The sequence below is a fragment of the Jaculus jaculus genome, chromosome 7 (assembly GCF_020740685.1).
Source record: "Jaculus jaculus isolate mJacJac1 chromosome 7, mJacJac1.mat.Y.cur, whole genome shotgun sequence".
In the NCBI taxonomy this organism is placed as follows: Eukaryota; Metazoa; Chordata; class Mammalia; order Rodentia; family Dipodidae; genus Jaculus; species Jaculus jaculus.
Window position 1 is genome coordinate 89886118 of NC_059108.1, and position 21282 is coordinate 89907399.

The 21282-nt window shown below is 37.7% G+C and overlaps 1 non-coding gene across 1 annotated transcript; it reads left to right on the plus strand.

Annotated features, from left to right (window-relative positions):
- Positions 1–1301: 1301 nt before the first annotated feature.
- LOC123462386 lies at positions 1302–1492 on the plus strand. Its single transcript, XR_006638215.1, has one exon. It is a non-coding gene; the product is annotated as a U2 spliceosomal RNA (small nuclear RNA).
- Positions 1493–21282: the final 19790 nt, after the last annotated feature.

A 21282-nucleotide genomic window follows, 5' to 3' on the forward strand; every position in this document is an offset into this window, starting at 1 on the left:
GAGTGGACGGCCGTCCCAGCCATTAGACCGCCACCCCACCGGAGGGGTGAGTGAAGGTCTGCATAGAGGTCACTACAGGCAATTCACCTGTAAAACAGACCTGCACTGCGATTGATGCAGAAAAGCCCACCTGCGAAACTGATCCGTTTGAGGTAAGCGACAAATTTTAGGCAATTAAAGTAAAGACTATTGAGTCATGATTTTCAAGGCACAAGAACTGTGGGACTTCCTTTTTGCACTTCTTTTCCTCCTTTTAATTTCGGTTGGTGCCATCGCGTGGAATTGCAACACAGTTACAGGGCAACTGAAGCCTCTTGGCCAGGGCCTCTGGCATTGGCTGAAGGCCCCTAGCCCCCTGTGTGAATCCCAACAGCCCGTTTGGGTGTTGGCAAAGACCTCCAATCTAGCCTCTCTTCCTATCAACAAAACTGGGTACGCAACAACCAGTAAATGCTCTAAGAGTGGCTGCCAGATCTTAACATTGCAGTCAGGCTCATGGTAGGCCCACCGGGAACCCTCCCCCCCCATGCTGGTTCTCCTACTGGGAATGTTGCCCTCTGGTCTTGCGATTTCTCCTCTTTCCTTTTCTATCATGGGACAAACCCTAAGTAAGCATAAATTGTTGAAAGGCTTAAAACTTCCCTCAAGGCATAAGGAACACAGGTTAAAGAAAAAAAAATTTAACAAAGAGTAAAAAGGAGCTAATTGCCATAGTAAAAGATATTTTAAAAACATAAGGATTGAGATTGCTTCAAGTTCTTTTTAATTTTATCAGGAGATTTGTTCTTTTTATGTGTGTGTATATGTGTGTATGTGTTTATGTGTGCTCATTGTGCTTGCTAGTCGTGTCATGTTTGTGACTGTTTGTAACTAAAGAGATGAGACAGATGCAGGTGATATTCTTTTCTCTTCTAGAGAACGATTTCAAGGAAATCAAAGACCTAAGCATAGAAATTAGAAAGGAAAAGTTAAATGTCTTTTAAGGAGTGAATTTGCCAGATATTTGTTCTACGTCAAGTTCACCTTACATAGAGGATCATTAAAAACAACAAAACTTCCTCTAAAGAGGTAACTTAAAATTTGTCAGATATTTTTTAAAAAGCTTGTAATGTCCTATTACTTAAAAGGAGGAGGTAACTGACCTGACTTCTAGGCCAGCCTGCCTCAAGATAACAACAATGTTTGCCTTAATTTAGTGTCTTATTGACATTAATGACATAACATTTTGTTAGACTACTCACTTGTTAGTGAGTAATAGGATTAATTTGGTGTAATTTTTTAATAGCCTTATAAGAAAGATAATCGCTTTTTGGCCTTTTGGCTAAAATCACAAGTAGTATCTATTCTTATCAGTTTAATATCTGATACGTCTGCTATCTGAGGACAATATATTAAATGGATTTTTGGAGCCTGGAGTTGGAATAGGAGCTTACTCCGTCCACTGCACACATCCACCTGGTATTGCAGTACTTCCAGGAATGGTGCACCCCCTCGGGGGAGTAAAGAGAGAGAGAGAGAGAGGGAGGGAGAGAGAGGGCGAGAAGATAATTAATGATGGGGTGAGATGAATTGATTGAAGGACCTGGAAAAGAATTTTTCAATGTTGGGACATAGAATGCTCGTTAAAAATGCTTTTTGAGTGGTACTAAGAATGTTAAACTATGTGGATAAAGATATGTGTATGTAGGAAAGAATTTTCAGGCTAAACCTAAATCCCATGCCTAAAGTTAGAGATTCTTCAATTGTTTATAGACTCTTAAGGATACTCTAAAAGTTTTATATAGGGTCATAGTTTTAATCTAAATTCACCTTACATTAGACACAGGTGATGCCTATGTTAGGTGGGTCACAAAGTCATAAGTACAGATGTAATTGGAAGTTTAACCAGGTTAAACATAGACAAGAGTCTATCACCTTGTGTTTTGCAAATGGGTAAATTTGCTATGTAAAAACAAACAACTTCAGAATAGAAAAGAAATGTTAGGATGCTTATCTCTCTGCTCTGTAATTTCATTTTGCTCTTGCTTTCCAACATATGCTACTTAAATTCATGGAAAGCCGGACTCTTAAAAAAAAAACAGGTGGAACCCCCTTTATCTCAAGCCCCATGCAAGTTTAAGCCATGTGTCCCCCAGACTCTGACTAGAGACAAAAATGGCCAATTGTCTCTTGACAAGGAAAAAGGAATACAGCATATAACTGTGGTTCTCTTTAGTTCATCTCTTATGAACACCTAAAGTCACACCTGTTAGATAAAGTCTCTCACTGGACAAAATGTTAAATAGATAAACTGAGTCTTATGATAAGGCCTCACTCATTAACAGGTCACTGATGCTAATTTGTTATGACTTAAGAGTTATAAAACTGGCTTTAAGACTCTCTCAGTAAAGTAAATTAGGCTCCTCTTTTCATCAAGGTTTTAACTATTCTAAAGATAAAGGCTCACATAGAAATGGTTAATTTCCAAAGGTGAAGTACTCATACCTAAAGACATTGTGACTTTACAGATAGCTTCTGTCTTATTTTGCTAATTTTATTAAATGGTCACAACTAGGTTTAATCACTTAGGTTTAAATGATTTAATTTCAGTAATAATAACTTTCATCTTCCTTGGATTTGTTGGGATAGCTTACTTAAACTTTATCAAATATAAGTCATGGGTAAAACATAAAATTGTTTTATGTTAATAAAAATTTCTGTGGTACATAAAATCAATAGCTATCAAGTTTAAGCCAAAATCATTGGTTGTCAAATAATGTTTTTTCTTTCAAAAAAATTTATCAAGAGTTATATTAATTTTTAGCTAGCTATTTTGGTTCAGGAAAAACCAAATTCTACTCTATTGTACGTAAAGTAACTGTCTCAATTTTTGCATCTTAAGTTCAGTGCTTATAACAAAATTAACTCTTAAGACATATTCCCTACTTTAGGGTACAGCCTCATGCTCAAACAATGGTTCCCATATAACATATATATATATATATATGTATAATTCAAGCTCCATGGTTCTGTTTCCAATGTTTTCTGAGTAATTTGTACCCACACAGGTATCTGAACTAATCAAAGATGTTTTCACACAGGTGTTAAGACTTTATACTGTCTTACTTGTTCTTTTCTGATAATTTCTAGGTTAAATTAGTTAAGTTTGTAAATCAACTGGTACTGTTTTCAAGACTGGTAACAGGTTCTGCCTATATTTATAAATGTTAGATATTTAAAATGTGAGATGTGTACTTCCTATGCCTCAGATATATGGCTTATGCTGCCACAGTACAACAAAAAATTTTAAAGATAGGACAAAATGATTTTAGAAGCCCTTGTGCCATTCTTTAACTAAGTCTATTTCAGTAATCAAATGTGCTCTATATGTACACACATCCAGGCTGATGTAACTTCCTTTCTGATTGTGTTAATCACCTATGTATAAGCCAAAGCCAACTGGAATCATTAAAGTAAAAAGTGTCAATATTTTGGCCTGTACTCCCATGTCATGAGGCCACTGGAGATGATGGGACACTTCTACACTGGCCCCCTGGTAAGTCACCTGTCTTCCTGAGCAGGCAGGATATGAAGACCCAAATAAAATTGGTGTACAGTCTAAAACAGGAGAGTCACAATTGAAGAACAATTGGCCCTCCTGACTTCCCAAAGAAGGGAAAATTACTTGGCCAGCATGGCCCTGACTCATCCTAACAGGCAAGATATCAGTAAACTATGGGGCTACTCCTGTGTCCCTAAAGTCTCTTTGGAGAGCCATTAATGACCTCTAAAATTAATCCCTAATTAACTTTTGGCTATCTGCATGGTCTTAAACACTCAGAGAGAAATCTGTAACCAAAGATTACAAAAAAAAAATACCTTAAATGTATAAATGGCCCTGAACTTCTGAAATTAGCTACAAGCCACGATGTTAGTGCAGGAACAACTTGCTGCAGGCCATATTGGACCTACCATCTCTCCTTGGAATACTCCTATCTTTGTATTGCTCCAGGACCTTAGAGAAAGATAGTGGAGGCTACGATTCTGAGCCAAAGAGTCACTTTTATCTCTTATAAAAACCCTCTTCTCCTGGTCATTTGTGCCACTGACTTTACACCCACTGGGGTGTTCTGGCAGGAGGAGCCCCTCTTCTGGGTCCATTTACCCTCTAAAAGTTAAAAACAGGAGATTTATATCCCATAAAAGGCTCTCCAAGAAATATTCTTCATCATGCACTATTTGTCCTAAACTTTTTAACCCTTGACACTCAAAGAAATTCAGTTGCTGATCACTTTTGGCACACAAATACAAAAAATACCTTTGCCAAAGCCATGTGGAAAGATCCTTTAATTTTAAAATGGAATGGCCCAGACCCAGTACTCATTTGGGGCCAAAGATCAGTATGCTTGTTTGACACTAAAGAAAATGCTGCAAGATGGCTACCAGAGAGACTTGTAAAACAAGCTGATGATCCTCCAGTGACATCTCACATATCCAGGGAAGAAACACTTCCCTGAGAGAATCTCCCCTTTTTCCCTAACAGGACAAAGCTGGAAGGACCTCTACTTATCTTAATCCTCTCACTCACCATCAGACCCATTATTATAATTAAAATCATATCTTTTATATGTCAACAGATTAAAGCCATTAAGGTGCAGTCTTTACAGGTCCATTATCACAGACTGGAGCTGGCGGATCGAGGCATTGCCACTGAAGACCTGCCACCTGCAGCTGTCACTCTCCCTTGATCTTACATTCTGTACTTATTTACTATACTGCTGTCCTGTACACCTCTGCTATCACTGAGGTCTACCTGCCTTGGCCAAATAGCTACCCCTCCTATGGGAGCTGCATGAGGATCCAGACCTATACATGTCAGCTCACAATGAAGTGAGTATGATATGGGCACTAACGTGGGTGCAAGGTCCTTATCTGACCACTTCTGGATTCCCTGAGAGGTATACCTGGCTTGCCTGGAGGTTGGTACCATAACTATTATCACTAAGGCCATGCCTCACTCTCCGGCCACATAGGCCCTGCCTCCCCTCCCCAAAAGGTACCATGGGCCAAAGATTGTGGGAAAGAGACATCCCACAGGAGGAGTCGGGTCCCTACTCCCCCAGTTGGTTAATGCCCACCACTGCAAAGCAGGCCTCCCCCGAAGAGATGTTGGGAGCTATGAATCAAACCTTGGCCATGTTAACAGAAACCGCCATATAGCAAGTCAAGTGTCTACTTCCTCACCTAATATTCAACTACCAGAAACAAAGACTGCCATATAGCAAGTTAAGTTTCTGCTTCCTCACCTAATATTCAATTACCAGGGGATCGTACACTTGGCTGAATACTCTCCCATCCTGCTGGTAGCTGATGAAGAAACAAAGGCATTGCAGCCCACCACTGAATAGCGGGCCTCCCCCTCTTTTGTATAAAAGAAAGGAGGAGATGTCAGGAGCCATAGAGCAAAAGCCTCTCCATTTTGCCTGGGCCTGCTCATAAGCTGACTCATTACTCAGAAGCTGTTCCATCCAGCTTTCTATTAGGTACTTCTGGAACCGGTCAGCAGACTACTTACAGAATCTTATCTTTTGCAAAAAGCCAGTTTATGGTCAGGATGTGAAACCTGGTGCAGTCAGGATGTTAAGTCAGTTGGGCAAAATTAAATGAACACCTAATTATATCCCCTCTAGCTTTCCTGACAAGTCCTTGCCCTGGCCACATCCCCTTCCCCCTACAACTCCTTGCCCTGACCACGTCCCCTTCCCCCTACAACCTTATATAAACCTAAATGTAAGAATAAACTCTCGAGGCCGTGACAAATGTCTAGCATGGTCTCCTTCTTGTGTCTGTTTGCCTACTTTCATTCAGGTTGATTTTCACCTCACTTCTTTGTTTGATTCCCTGCTGGCCAGGGCAAAAAAAAAAAAAAAAAAAAAAAAAAAAAAAAAAACAGGAAAGAAAGAAAGAAAGATGAGGAGGGATGAACATAACAGAAAAGTCCTTATGGGCTTGAGATGACTCAGTGGTTAAAGTCACTTTCACGGGCTACTTACTGGCCCAGGCTAAATTCTCCAGCACTCATGTAAATCCAAATCCAAGAGGTGGTGCATGCACATGGTGTTTGACTGCAGAGACAAGAGTTACACACACACACACACACACACACACACACACAGAGAGAGAGAGAGAGAGAGAGAGAGAGAGAGAGAGAGAGACAGAGAGACAGACAGACAGACAGACAAAGACCAATAAAAACTTTGGATAAAAAGGAAACATCAAAAAGTCTTCAACTAGACTAATAAAAACAAGAGGGAAGACTCAAACAAATGAAGCTGGAAATTAAAGCAGCATTACAGCAGATACCAGACAGTAAATATTCATAAGAGACTAGAAACAAGTTCATGTAGTTAGATAAGAAATGGTTTAATATGACTTCGGTCAAGATGGTGTCCACCTAACTGTGCCACAACTCCCAGGAAGGAGATGCAAGAAATCAAGGTGTCACTAGAACTTTCAGGGGAGAGCCATCTCTAATAGATCACCAGTGAGAGGGTGCAAAGGGGCAATAAGGAATTGGCTGATTCCCAGGGTCTCAGGTAACCCACCTGTCCCCCAACCACCCCAAGCAGCCCTCCTAACCAGAGTCCCAGCCTCAGGTTACTCTCACAGTAATTGCAGGCAAGGAGACTCAGGCCAGTAGTTCCATCTGCACCCCCAGGCACAGCCTATTGCGGGGATCCACACCCTCTCTCACCCTACCCCTTGAGGTCACAGATTCCCTGCCACACCCTGTGTGTGTAGTGTCTTCAGATCCTCCTCACCCCTACACTCCTGTCCATCTCCACCTGGTCCCTGCCTACCCCAACTTGGGAATCACCCCACCCACCCCTCAATTTTTGCCCACTGTGCTTGGCCTGCCCCTGACCCGAGACTTCAGATCAACCCACTTGTTCCCATCCCCATGTGATTTCTGACCCCCTCTGTTCTACCCCTCCCCCGAGGGCATGTCTTTTTGAGTGTGCAACTTCTCCAGTGCAAGATTTCAGACCTGCTCTGCTCAGCTCTGCTTGGGCCCAGCCCCCACCCCCTGTGAATTCAGGCCAACTCTGCTCCACCCCACACCACCCCCAAGCCAGTCTTGATCCTTGACTCTCTGTCCAACCCACCCCTGAGCTCCACCCCCACCCTTGCACCTATCTCCACCACCCTGCAACTTGCACCACCTCCTCCTCCATTCTTTACCACAGTCCCATTCTCCCTGCTTGCACAATGTGATGGGCAGATCACAACACAAAAGAAATAGCAGAAAAAAATCAAATGAATGTAAATCCAATAAGATCTCCCAGTCCTACCATGGAAGTCTGTAATCAAAACATAGAAGAGACAATAGGATCAGAAGCCTAAAATGTAGTTATGAATAATTCAACCCTGACCAAGCTATTGGTAGAACTTTCACACAAACAGCAAAGGGCTGATAATAAGAAAACAGAAGGGGTCAAACACAGTTAAAGGATATAAAGAAAAGCAAAGAAAAAGAGGACCTATAAAAACAGCTGGCTATGCTAAATGAAGATATAAAGAAATGTAAGGAAGAATTTCAAGAACCATCAAGTAAATGATGTGAAATGAGAACTTGACAAAGGGATGGAAACCATACATAGAAAAGTAGTAGAAAATGCAAACCTAATTAAACAAGCCCAGAACTCCTTAGAGGCTGTCAAGAATACAGTGAACCATGTGGAGGATAGAAACTCAGATCGGGAAGACAAAACAGAGGAAACAGTTTGAGAGTGAAAAAGTTTCATTAAGTTCAAAAATTTCTGTGAACAGAACATGAGGGAAAAAAACAATAGAACATTTAGACCTAATGAACATCTATAGAACATTCCACCCCAAATCCATGGACTACACATTCTTCTCAGCAGCCCATGGAACCTTCTCTAAAATAGATCATATACTGGGGCACAAAGCCTGCCTCCATATACTTAGGAAGATTGACATAATCCCATGCATGATGTCAGATCACAATGCTATATTGCTACAAATTAACAACAAAATACCCACCAAAAATCCATTGGTTCCTGGAAACTGAACAACACACTTTTAAACAATAAGTGGGTAGTGGACAAAATAAATAATGAAATAGAGAAATTTCGAGAAATGAATCACAATGAGAATACATTATACCAAATCTTATGGGATACAATGAAAGCAGTCCTCAGGAGAAAACTCATAGCACTAAATGCCTTCATAACAAAGACAGAGAAATCCCAAATCAATAACCTAACCATCCACATAAAGGCACTGGAAAAGCAAGAACAATCCAACTCAAAAAGCTCCAGATGGAAAGATAAAGTTAAGATCAGAGCAGAAATTAATGAATTGTAAACTAAGAAAATAATTAAGAAAATTGATCAAACAAAAAGCTGGCTATTTGAAAAATAAACAAGATTGATAAACCCCTGACCAAATTGATCAAGTGAAAAAAATAGGCACTTCAAATTAACAAAATTAGATATGAAAAAGGAGAGATTGCAACAGATGTAACTTGGAGAATCATCAGGTCTTACTTCAAAAACCTCTACAAAATTGGAAAATATAGAGGAAATGGATAAATTCCTAGACATATAACATCTACCAAAGCTAAACTCAGAGCAGATTAGTCTCCTAAACAAACCTATAACACCCATTTAAATTGAAATGGTGGTAAAATACCTCCCCCAAAGAAGATGTGTTCTCAGATGGCTTCTCAGCTAAATTCTATCAAACCTTCATGGAAGAACTGAAACAAGTCTTTCTCAAACTCTGCCACACAATTGGAGATGAAGGAAAGCTCCCAACTCCTTCTATAAAGCTATCACCCTAATATCAAAATCAGGCAGAGATGCCACAAAAAAAAAAAAAGAAAGAAAGAAAGAAAGAAAGAAAAGAAAAGAAAACTACAGGCCTATTTCCCTGATGAACTTAGAAGCAAAGATCCTGAACAAAATCCTCGCAAAGCAAATCCAACAACACATCAAATCTATTATCCAGCTTGATCAAGTGGGCTTCATCCCAGGAATGCAGGGGTGGTCCAACATATGTAAATCTGTCAATGTAATACACCACATAAAAAAAGGCTAAACAGAAAAACCACATGGTCATTTTTATAGATGCAGAAAAGGCTTTTGACAAAATACAACATCACTTCATGATCAAAATATTGGAGAGAATTGGCATAGTTGGTTTATATCGTAACACAATAAAAGCTGTATACAAAGCTCCTAAAGCCCAAATACTACTTAATGGAGAAAGACTAAAGGAATTCCCATTGAGATAGGGAACAAGACAGGGGTGTCCACTCTCACCTCTGCTCTTTAGTAGAGTACTGGAAGTCCTAGCTCAAGCAATAAGACAGGAGAAAGAAACAAAGGGGATACAATTTGGAAAGGAAGAAGTCAATGTAGCACTATTCACAGATGATATGTTTCTAAATGTAAGAGACCCAAGAACCTTCATTTCAAAACTATTAAAGGTGATAAACTCCTTCAGCAAAGTAGCAGGATACAAAATCAATGCACAAAAATCAGTAGCCTGTCTATATGCAAATGACAAAAGTACAGAGAAAGAAATAAGTGACATTATCCCATTTTTAATAGCAACAAAAAAATAATATACCTTGGAATAACATTAACCAAGGAAGGGAAAGATCTATACAATGAAAACATAAAATCACTCAAAAAAAGAAATTGAGGAGGATTTAAGAAAATGGAAAGAACTCCCATGCTCCTAGATAGTCAGAATTAGCATTGTAAAAATGGCAGTCCTTCCAAAGGCAATCTACAGATTTAATGCAATTTCCATCAAAAATCCCAACATCATTCTTCCCAGATAGAAAAATTAATCTCAAAATTCATATGGAAAAGCAAAAAGCCTTGGATGTCCAAGCATATCCTCAGCAAAAGAAACACCTCTGGAGGCATCACCATATCTGATCTGAAGCTACATTTCAAAGCCATAGTAATAAAAACAGCATGGTACTGGCAAAACAAACAAACAAACAGACAAACAAATAGGAGTATAGACCAATTGAACAGAATTGAGGAGCCAGACTTTGGGTCAACTAACTATAGCTACTTTACATTTGACAAAGTTCCTAACAAGATAGGCTGGAAAAAAGACAGCATCTTCAACAAATGGCCCTGGACAAACTGGATAACTATATGCAAGCAATTGAAACTTGATCCACACATCTTGCTGTGCACAACAGTCAAGTCCAAATGGATTAAAGACCTCAACATAACACTGGAAACTCAGCTACTACTGGAAGAAAAGTTAGAAGGAACATTCCATGATCTAGTAAAGGGGAAAGACTTCCTGAACAAATTCCCAGTAGCACAGGGTCTTAAACAATCACTCAACCAATGGGATTTTATGAAGCTGAAAAGTTTCTTAACAGACAAACATACAATAAGCAGAGCCAGTTGATTACCCATAGAATGGGAGAAAATATTTCTGAATATCCAACTGACAGAGGCCTAATTTCTAGAATCTATAAGAAACTCAAAAACCTAAATAATAAAACATCAAACAACCCATTGACAAAATTTTGCAAAGAACTGAATATGTAGTTCACAGAGGAAAAAATATAAATGGCTAGCACACACTTAAGAAAATGTTCATCATCCCAAATCATCAGGGAAATGCAAATTAAAACAACTATGAGATTCCACCTTATCCCAGTAAAGATAGCAAGCTTCAAAAAAATCCAATAAAAATAAATGTTGGCAAGGATGTGGAGAAATAGGAACCCTAGTCCACTGTTGGTGGGAATGTAAGATGGTACAACCACTTTGGAAAGCAAGATGGAGGGTCCTAAAAAGACTGACTAGAGTTACCAACAGACCCAGTTATTCCCTTACTGGGCATATTTCCTGAAAGCTCCATGCCTCAGTTCAGAGAGATTTGCTCAGACATGTTTATACCTGCTCATTTTGTAATAGCTAAGAGCTGGAATCAACCCAGATGTCCATCACTAGAGGAATGAATAACTAAGATGTGTTATATCTACATGACAGAATTCTACATAGCAGTAAGGAAAAATAACAATGAAATTTGAAGAAAAATGGTTGAGCTTGGAACAGCTTGTTCTCAGTGAACTCACTCAATCACAGAAAAATAATTGGTGCTTGGTTTCACTCATCTACAGCTCCTAATGTGAATCTACCCAAGTCACTGACATACCTGTCAAGCATCTCGAGGACTGGACAAGAGGGAGGGTAGGAAGGAAGGGGAGCATAAGGAAGGGAGGGGGGCATTCAAAACTGGACCCAAAAGGCAATTGTACCATAAAACTCTACATCCTAAAAGACAGACCAAATGGATGAACCTCCACCAGCCCCTTAGAGTGAACACCAGAATCACAATGCCATGGAGAGGGTACAACAAAAACTGTTCATTATCTCCTCTTTTTTCTGCTTCTCTCTCTCTCTCTTCTCTCTCATTTCTCTATCTCTTTTATATTATTTATTTGTTTCTTCCTTCTCTTCTTGGCCACTGACCTGTAACTCCTGGTACCAGCAGGTGGTAATCATACACAATGAGCTTTTGATCACGAGACCTATGAGGTTTCCTAAAAGAAGGCAGATTTATGTTAGAGCTCTTGAGGACCCACCATAGGTTAGTTGTAAGACCCTACTGCTAAAGACACCACACATTGTTGGTATGTAGCATAGAGCAACATGGCTGGAAGCTGGAAGGGAGTCAGTCCTCAGACAGCGCATCTAGTACCAGAAGGTGCTACATGAGCAACTGAAGGATAAAGACCAACATCTGCCAAAAAAAATGCATGATCTAACTTACTTAGCAGCAAACAATCTGATGTGATGCTCACACAAGTGCAATAGTGGCGCATAGCCATGGTGGGAAACCAACTGCTCTCAATTTGGCTAACTGATGTGTTCAGTGGAATAGAACCTGTATCTGGAGCTGGGAAACAAGTCAGAACCATATCTAAAAATGAACCCAGTCTCCACTAAACTATCTCTAAAAAACAATGGTTAAAACATCTACTTGGTGCTTACTTTACTCTCAGTAGGAGAATTTGCTTCTCTTTTTCAGATAGATGCAGATTCTAAGGAGAGAACCACCCCATCATATCTCAAAAAGGCCCCAGATGAAACAGAGAATAATTGGAGAAACATGCAAGAATGCTGATTTCTTGGTGAACCAGGAACCAGCACAATGGTGAAGGACAGAGACACAAAGAACAATCAACCCCTACCAAAGCAGATATCCAGAGACACAGAGGCACCCAAGATCTCAACATAGAGGCAGACCTCATATGAACCCAACATGGCTCAGGGAAATTTTGCGGAAGAGAGAGTGGAAAGAATGTCAGAGCCACACATTGGGTCATGACACACAGAGACATTTCCTGCTACCAGAAACTAAAGGCTAATGCCACAAAGAATGACCCATATACCCCAACATGGAGGGTCCTTGTAGAGGGGGGAAGACAGGGCAGAGGCTAACAATGGTGCCAACTTGAATGTATTCATTGACTACAAAAATAAAAACAATAAATTATAAAAAAAGAAATGGGTTAATATCTAGAAGCAAACAACCAACAAAAAAATAAATCAGAAAGTAATGGGAAATCTTAACAGACTGATAACATGTAAGGAGATTTATCCAGTAATCAAAAACCTATCTCAGTCTACATGGGATCCTATTACAAAATAATATAAGCTGAGTAACTTATAAACATTATTTCATATAGTATAGGAAGCTGAAAAATCTAGCATAAGAGTACTGACAGTCATGGTGTCTGGTCAGGGTTTATCTACTTCTTAGCTGACACATTTAAGCTTTGTGCTAACATGGTAGGAAAAGCTGATTTGTTCTATCTAGTCTCCTATAAAGGGACTAATTTCATTTATGAAAGTTCACTTATAAATTAATAATATCACATATAACTATCTCATCCCATTAATTTAGGTATTATGTTTTCAATGTGTTAGTTGTAGGATTGTTGAAAGGAAACATTGTGTAGATCATAGTATTTACCATTAAAAACAAAACCTAAAATCATATGGGTTCATTGGTTAAGTCTATCAAATATTTAAAGAACAATGTCAATCCTTCTTAAACGCATCCAAAAAAGTATAGAGATAACATTTTCAAACACATTTTACAATGGCAGCATTGTCTTGATACAAAAACCAGATGCAACAAGAGAACATAAAGACCTTCGTTCATAAAAAACATAATATACAATAATTTTCAATGAATTGATTCAACTGTACATTAAGGTATCATTCATCACCATGAAGAGAGATTACTATCTGGAACAAAATAATAATTATACAAATATTGATACAACATAGCACATCAACAGAATGAAGAATAAAAATTATGATCATTTCAACTAAAGAAAGTATTTGACAAAATACAATATTTTTATGAAGAAACTAAAAAAGGCATAAAATTAATATATCTTAGAACATAAAGGAAATCCTATATAGGATAAATTTATAGCTGTTGTCCTACTTACTAGTGAAGTGGTAAAAGCTTTTTAGTAAGATAATGAACATAGCAAGTATTCCCCATCCTTACCACTTCTATACAAAGTAGTACAGCAAGTCCTACCAACAGCAATTAGGTAAGAGAAAGAACTAACAGGGGCTGAAGAGATGGTTCAGTGTTAAGTTGCTTGCTTTCAAAGCCCATGGACCTGGATTTGATTCCCTAGTACCCATGTAAAGACCAATGCATAAGGTGGCACATGTCTGGAGTTTCTTTGCAGTGGCTAGAGGCCCTGGTGTGCCTGTACTCTCCCTCTCTCTCTCTTTCCCTCCCTCCCTCTTTCCTATCATAAATAAATAAACATTATAAAGGTCACAACTAAGTGACCTAATGCTTCACCTTAAAGCCTTAGAAAAAGAAGAACAAGGCTACCCAAAAATCAGTAGACGGGAAGAAATAATAAAGATTAGGGCAGAAATTAATGAAATAGAAACAAAAAATTCCAAAAAATTAATGAAACAAAGAGTTGGTTCTTTGAAAGGATAAACAACATTGATAAACCCTTAGCATATCTGACCAAAAGAAAGAGATAAGAGACACAAATTAATAAAATTAGAGATGAAAAAGGTAACATCACAACAGATTTCAGAGAAATTCAAAAAATCATAGGGACATACTATAAAAGCATATACTCCATAAAGTATGAACATCTGAAAGGAATGGATGATTTCCTTAATTTATATGACCTACCTAAATTAAATCAAGATGAGATTAATCACTTAAATAGACCTATAACAATCATGGAGAGCCTAACAGTTATCAATAATCTCCCAACTAAAATATGCATAGGCCCAGATAGATTCACTGCTGAATTTTACCAGACCTTTAAGGAAGAGGTAGCACCATTGCTTCTTAAGATTTTCCAGGAAATAGAAAAAGAAGGAATTCTACCAAATTCCTTCTATGAGGCCAGCATCACCCTGATACCAAAACCAGGCAAAGATAGAACAAAAAAAGAAAATTGCAGACCAATCTCCCTCATGAACATAGATGCAAAAATTCTCAACAAAATATTGGCAAACAGAATACAAGAATATATCAGAAAGATCATTCACCCTGACCAAGTAGGCTTTATCCCAGAGATGCAGGATGGTTCAATATACGCAAATCTATAAATGTAATACATTATATAAACGGGTTGAAGGCCAAAAATCACATGATCATCTCATTAGACTCAAAGAAAGTGTTGGACAAAACCCAACATCCCTTCATGATAAAAGTCCTACAGAGACTGGGAATGGAAGGAACATATCTCAATATAATAAAAGCTATTTATGACAAGCCTATAGCCAACATATTACTAAATGGGGAAAAACTGGAAGCTTTTCCACTAAAATCAGGAATAAGACAAGGGTGTCCACTGTCCCCACTTCTATTTAATATAGTTCTGGAAGTCTTAGCCATAGTAATAAGGAAAGAGACACATATAAAAGGGAAACAAATTGGAAAGGATGAGATCACGTTATCATTATTTGCAGATGACATGATTCTATACATAAAGGACCCTAAAGACTCGACTAGCAAACTGTTAGAGCTGATCAAAACCTACAGCCATGTAGCAGGATACAAAATAAATACACAGAAATCAGTAGCCTTCATATATGCTAACAACAAACACATAGAGGATAAAATCAGAGAATCACTCCAATTCACAATTGCATCAAAAATAAATAAATAAATAAATAAAGTACCTTGGAATAAACCTAACCAAGGAAGTAAAGAATCTCTACAATGAGAACTTTAAAACTCAAGCGAGAAATTACAGAAGACACTAGAAATTGGAAAAACATTCCTTGTTCCTGGATTGGAAGAATCAATATTGTGAAAATAGCAATCTTACCAAAAGCACTCTACATATTTAATGCAATCCCTATCAAAATTCCAAAGACATTCTTCATGGAAGTAGAAAAGACAATCCAAAAATTCATTAGGAATCACAAAAAACCTTGAATATCTAAAATAATACTGAGCAACAAAAATAAAGTTGGTGGTATCACCATACCTGATTTTAACCTATACTACAGAGCCATAGTAACAAAAACAGTGTGGTACTGGCACAAAAACAGACATGTATATCAATGGAACAGAATAGAGGACCCAGATGTAAGCCAAAGTATCTATAGCCACCTGATATTCGATAAAAATGCCAAAAATACTCATTGGACAAAAGACAGCCTCTTTAGCAAATGGTGTTGGGAAAACTGGATATATATCTGTAGAAGGATGAAAATAGATTCTTTTCTCACTCTATGCACAAGAATTAAGTCCAAATGGATTAAAGACCTTAACATCAGACCTGAAACTCTGAAACTGCTAGAGGAAAAAGTAGGGGAAACCCTTCAACATATTGGTCTTGGCAAAGACTTCCTGAATACAACCCCAATTGCTCAGGCAATAAAACCACAGATTAATTACTAGGACCTCATGAAATTACAAGAATTTTGTACTGCAAAGGACACAGTGAATAAAGCAAAGAGGCAATGTAGAGAATGGGAAAATATCTTTGCCAGATATATATCTGATAGAGGATTAATATCTAGGATAAACGAACTCAAAAAGTTAAATAATAGGGGCTGGAGAGATGGCTTAGCGGTTAAGCGCTTGCCTGTGAAGCCTAAGGACCCCGGTTCGAGGCTTGGTTCCCCAGGTCCCAAGATGCACAAGGGGGCGCACGCGTCTGGAGTTCGTTTGCATAGGCTGGAAGCCCTGGCGCGCACATTCTCTCTCTCTCCCTCTATCTGTCTTTCTCTCTGTGTCTGTCACTCTCAAATTAAAAAAAAAAAAGTTAAATAATAAGGAATCAAATAATCCAATCAATAAATGGGTTATGGAGCTAAATAGAGCATTCTCAAAGAAGAAATAAGAATCGCATATAAGCATCTAAAAAAATGTTCTATGTCACTAGTCATCAGGGAAATGCAGATTAAAACTACATTGAGATTCCATCTCACTCCTGTCAGATTGGCTACCATCATGAAAACAAATGATCATAAATGTTGGCAGGGATGTGGAAAAAGAGGAACCCTTCTACACTGCTGGTGGGAATGCAATCTGGTCCAGCCATTGTGGAAATCAGTGTGGAGGTTCCTAAAACAGCTAAAGATTGATCTGCCATATGACCCAGCTATAGCACTCCTAGGCATATATCCTAAGGACTCATCTGATTTCCTTAGAAGTAAGTGCTCAACCATGTTTATTGCTGCTCAATTTATAATACCTGGGAAATGGAACCAGCCTAGATGTCCCTCAACTGATGCGTGGATAATGAAGATGTGGCACATTTATACAATGGAGTTCTACTCAGCAGTAAAGAAAAATGAAGTTATGAAATTTGCAGAAAAATGGATGGATCTGGAAAGGATTGTACTTAGCGAGGTAACACAAGCCCAGAAAGTCAAACGTCACATGTTCTCCCTTATATGTGGATCCTAGCTACAGATGATTGGGCTTCTGCGTGAGAAGGAAAATATTTAGTAGCAGACGCCAGTAAGTTAAAAAGGAGATATAAAGAGAAGAGAAAGGAAGGGAGGAAGGTACTTAATAGGTTGGTATTATATATATATAATATATATATAATATATATATATAGAATGTTTGAGATGGGGAGGTAATATGATGGAGAATGGAATTTCAAAGAGGAAAGAGTGTGTTTGGGGGTTTACCATGGGATATTTTTTATAATCATGGAAAATGTTAATAAAAATTGCTAATAGATAAAGAATAAAATTAAATTAAATTTAAAAAATAAATAAATATAATATTTTTCTTAAAAAAGATATAACAGGATCCAAGTTGGAAAGGATATTAAATTCTCTGTTTGCAAGTGACCTGATCTTAAATGTAGAAAATCCTAAATGCTCCACCCAAAATGCAGGGTAACAAGTTAATATACAAAAATATTTGCATAGAGAAAAAGTTGATGGAGACAGGGAAAGTCAATTATGACAAGATGGCAACTACTAAGGACTTAGCAGTATAAAGAGTGCTGTGGTTGTGGAAATAAGGAGGTGAGCCAGACCTGGGCCTGTTTTGCAGTCATGACTTTTTATTTTTGCCAAAGAAACCGCTCAGCACACAGTAGGCCAACTCATGAGTGTGAAAAGCTTCTGTTTTCTAACACAAATAATCTACTGATTTCTCCTCTTAATTACTTTAGCTATAGTTAGCATTACTGTTCTTATGGCATTTGAATAAACTCAGCTTCCTTAGTTTATTAGGCTGCATGTATGTCTTGTTTCCCCAGAAAGGCAATAAGCATCTTTAGGATAATGAGTTAGGCCTAGAACTTTTGATCTATTTGTTGGTATTTAAAATCACCTTGCTTTATTTTATGAAATATAGACAATATTAATTTTTCAAATGAATGCATGAGCTAATGAATGAGTAATCTGAGCACAAATAAAGCTCATTTCAGTTTTCCTGTTCTAGAGAATTGCAGAAAAAGGAGTCAATTCTTGTTTGAATCAAATAAAATAATGTTTTCCTTTCATATGCCAACTCAAAGAAGAATTGAACTGAAAGTAAAGTTGATTGAATTGATTAAATATTTGAGTGAAGAAACGGATTGCAAGTGCATTTGAGATGCCAGTAATTTAAACCGTCAGCTAGATGTGTTGTATTATTCAATAAAAAGTGGAAATTGCTCTTGTTTCTAACTTTATGGAATATTTTATCTTCCAAAGTGAAAGTTTATTCATAATTTACACATAATCTTTTAATACATGGTTTAATTTTCTCCCTTCTTAATTGATAAGGCATTCATTATTTTAATGCATTTTTGTGAATTTTAATTTTGATAATTTCATAGTACATAAATTGATATTCATTTTTATATACATTATATTATTTACTTTATGTTGAATGAGATGTGTTTTTAACAATTGCTAATTACTGAAGCAAATAATATCTTAAGTAGGGCATTTAGAATAAGGGAAAAGATGTTAATAAATTTTAGTCCTGTTGGTTTCATATTTCTCTGCAAAGAACTCTAAAGAAAATAATATCAATAGCTTTATTTCTACTAATAAATCTATACTCTTGATATCAATACCAATCATCTATCATTTATGCATCAAGAAATTTACTAACAATATCATGGTGATGGCAGGTTTCAAGTCCATATAGTAAGCTGTGAACTGGGAACTAAAAGTACCAAACTAACGATGAGTTCTTGAGCTTAGTGGCTGAAAACTGAGGAGCAACAAAATGTATTCTTCTTTAGAAAATCACAACCTTTGCTTTTAAAGCTTTTAACTGATTAGATAAGACTTATCCACATCATACAAGATAGCCTGCCTTTATTGAAGCAATTTATTGAAAATATTAATCACACCAAAAAAAATTTTACAGTGACCTGAAGACTAATACTTGACCAAAGCATCCATCATAGTCCTGCTAAGTAGATACAAAATTTAACCATTAGAATGTATTTTCAGCTATTTATGGACCTTATATAAAAGTCTTATACTCATTTCCTCCCATATCAATGCCCTATAAAACAGATGATTATTTAAGTTATGGAAGACATAATCATACTTTTGTCCTGATAAAAACACAATACTTTGGAGTCTGACGAGTTGACTTGAGGAATTACCAAGTATATGATTTATCCTATGGAAAAGAACACAGTCTAAAAATAAAGAACACAACTTTTCTTCCCAATCCAGTATTTCAATGTCACCCTGCTTCTGTAAGCACATGGTATGCATAGCTATTCTTCATATGTTTGGAATACCCACCTTGGTCACACACAGAGTATGCAGGTGCCTTTCATAATAACCAATTAATGACAGCCCTTTTGCACATTAATAAATTCCTACTTAATCTCACATTGTATGAGGATAATCCCCTATGCCCAACCCATTGATCCTTTCTTCTTGCTTCCATCATTGACTTCTTTAGCTTACCATCTGTACAAATCCAATTTTAAAATAGAGTAAGAGTACAAGCTAGGTGCTACAACAAGCATGTGTCCTCTCTCTTCATCTTCTACCTACATGAATTCAAAACTGTCTTCAAGACTTACAGCCAGACCTCTAAACCATGCCCTCCAGGCTTTGAATTTATAATTCAGTCAATGCTTCCTTTGAGCTTGAATACTGTATGGACCATTCTGATAGCTTAATGACTTCCTGTGATTCAATTTTAATCTTCTATTAAAATATAGATAAAAATGTCACCTTAAAACATTTTTTAAATTACATGTTTCATACACATACTTGTGCACAATATCTGACATCTATTTGCTGTTTGATGAATGCTAACTACCTTACTACCCACTTACAAATGCTGTAAAACTGCTTTATGTGACTCAAAATCTGTCTCTGCTTCTGTATTCTCTCTTCCCTGATCAAATTGAGAAATGCCGTTTTCTACGATTGTTAAGATCAAGGTAATGGAGGGTGACAGAGAGAGTTGGAACATTTTTTCACTCCATTGTAAAAGCTTCCAAGATAATCCTGAGTGATAGTGACTCCTTTTGAAAGGATCCCTGCCAGGCTCCTCCCCAGGCAGGTAGTGCTGTGGAAGGACCGGGCCTGCTGGTTCCTCCCAAGGGGTTGAGGGGATGATGAGCATAGGACGACTCAGAAACCTCTCCTGACCACCAGAGAAAAAACACACTGAGTCGGGAGTCTTTTCGAAGCAGGAACTCACAGAAACAACTCTCTTTATTGCTATAACCAGTTGCCTATATCATGTTGGGGACGAAGGCGGGGATTTTAGGATGGGGGAAGAGGTAAGGGCCAATAGTAAACTGTAACTATTGAAATGGTAATTTCAATTCCTGCATGGAAGTAGCAGGCCAGAAGCCATTAGGTGTCTTGCTGAGTCCTAGCTGGCCAGACAGGTCGCCAAACTTTAGCTAGGCTCAGGAAGTTCCACTAGGCCTCACACCTGGGCCTTTCAGGGCCCAACATATCCTTAATCAAATTCGAGCACCTGTAGGTAGGTACAGCAGCTGGTTGCTGTTGGGGGGGGGGGGGTATAGAGGGTCAAATGGAAATGAAAATGAACTAATTAGGAATCTAAAAATGAAGTTAGATGAAGTCCAAGTGGAATCAAACTTGCTCAAGGGCCATTGCTTATGCTTTTGTGATATGTTTCACCATGAGAGAGGTTACATGCATTTTTATAGGCAGTGAGACAAGCAAGAGTGCTGTTTTCTTGGTGAACCAGGTACCAGAACAAAACTTCAATTAGCTAGAAATGTAATGTTTAGGGGTGAATATTTTGTATTATTATCACCTGTAAAGCCTAAAATGATGAGTAGATTATTATGTGAAATAGTGAATTGTTTATAGTGTAAGATATTTGCAATCATTAGAATATTAAGTGCCATCCTAGTCACCTAATTTGTTAAGTTTCATAACCATAGCATCTACAAATGGCATTACTTCAAAGTTGCTTAAAGGTATTTATTTCCATATAAAGTAATACACATGCTGATATATTTGAACATTCATGAAATCCTTTTTATGGTAAATATTAGGAAAGCTTCTAATTTTATATTTGGAGATATTTTTATTTTAAAATATAGAGCATGTTGGGCACATGGTATATGTGGTTTGCTGCAAACCACAGCTTTTGTTCAAAAGGAATAGTAGTTTCTTCTGAACCAAATATGAGTGACTTTTGCATGGATTCTGGTTGCCTCAAGTGATATGTTTCACCATGAGAGAGGTTACATGCATTTTTATAGGCAGTGAGACAAGCAAGAGTGCTGTTTTCTTGGTGAAC